Below are 1,592 nucleotides of genomic sequence, written 5' to 3'. Positions count from 1 at the left end.
CTTTGGTAAGGAAGACTTTGGGGCAGGAGACCCCACCCCCACCCCCGCCGGCCACGACCTGCGGGTGCCCGGCCTTCCAAATTGCGCGCCCAGAGGGCACGGCGCCTTCTTCAAAGATGCAGTCGGATTGCGTCTCAAATGATGACGACGTGAACGTGTGTTCGAGGTGGGGAAAGAGAACGATGACAAGCAGCAGTAAATGTTAGCGGGCATAGACTGTGGACGTCCCCGTATTCCGACCTCCTAGAGATTGCCATTGTTAACACTTGGTTGGCTATACCTCCCTATTTTTTCTACCTCCCTATTTTTTCTACGCAAATAAATGTCCATATATTTTAGAAACATTTTTTTTCCTTTTTTGGCCACAAACTTATTCATTTGACGCTTATGGATTTTCTTCTCTATGCAAGGTAATGCTTTAGGCCAGGAATCGACAGACTTACTCTGTAAAGGCCCAGATAGCAAATATTTAAGCCATGTGGGCCAAGAGGCAAAATTGAGTATATCATGTAGGTACTTACATAGCCAAAGAGAAAAATATCCCTAGTATTTTGTTGGTGTCATTCGAAATCTAATAAATAGTTTTTCTAAAATACAGGTCTATTGAGGAGAAGAATGGAATGCTTTTTGGGGGTTCTAAGTTGGTCTTTTCTTGTCATTAATTGATTGCACATGTTCACTAGTGAAGATTATTCTTATTCCACAGAAAAGCAAGCTGGATGTGTCTTGTAATGGAGTCGCGCCTGAACTCTGCTCTCCTGAGCCTGCAGTCTAGTGGGGGTGGAGACCTGTAAATCAGTAAACAAATATGTCACTGCAAAGGTGTGGTTTGCCCCTGGGAAGAGAGGTTGTAGGGAGATCCTAATCAGGAGCGAGCTGCATGAATACTCCAGGCAAAGGGAGCATGTGGGTTAGTCTGTTTAGTACAAAGCTCAGTGTCTGGATAGTGTGGTTATTTTTCCTTGCCAGTGAAGATCTATATCGGGGTTTTAATTTGTGCTCTTCCTTGGGTGGAATTCAGAGATAGGATATTGTTGTACCTGTATGTATTTTCATGAGTTAAAGATACACAGCATTTTTCAGATTCTTAACAGGATTTGTGAGCCAAAATAGGTTAATGAATCTGTATGATCAGTTTTAATGACTGCAGGGACACTGGTGTGGTTGTACAGTAAGTTAATTCATCGAAGCCAGACTCTGTGGAGTCTCTGGGGCTGGTCCCATTTTTAGGCTGCTGTTAAAGAGTCTTAGTGTAGAATGTGCACATTTAATACTGATGATGCTCCCACCTGTCCCTTCAAAAGATTGTAGGCCTGTGACCACTTTCGTATATTCATTTCTTTTTTTTTTTTTTAAGATTTTATTTATTTGATAGAGCGATCACAAGTAGGCAGGCAGACAGGGGGAATAAGGCTCCCCACTGAGCAGAAAGCCCATTGCGGGCCTTGATCCCAGGACTCTCAGATTGTGACCTGAGCCAAAGGCAGAGGCTTAACCCACTGAGCCACCCAGGCGCCCCATCATATATTCATTTCTTAATGTTTAAAATACCGTTTATCTAAGACTGAACATTTAAGTATCATGTGGCCTCA

This window comes from Martes martes, assembly GCF_963455335.1.
Source record: "Martes martes genome assembly, chromosome: 1".
Classification (NCBI taxonomy): Eukaryota; Metazoa; Chordata; class Mammalia; order Carnivora; family Mustelidae; genus Martes; species Martes martes.
Note: the sequence above shows the minus strand (reverse complement) of the source record.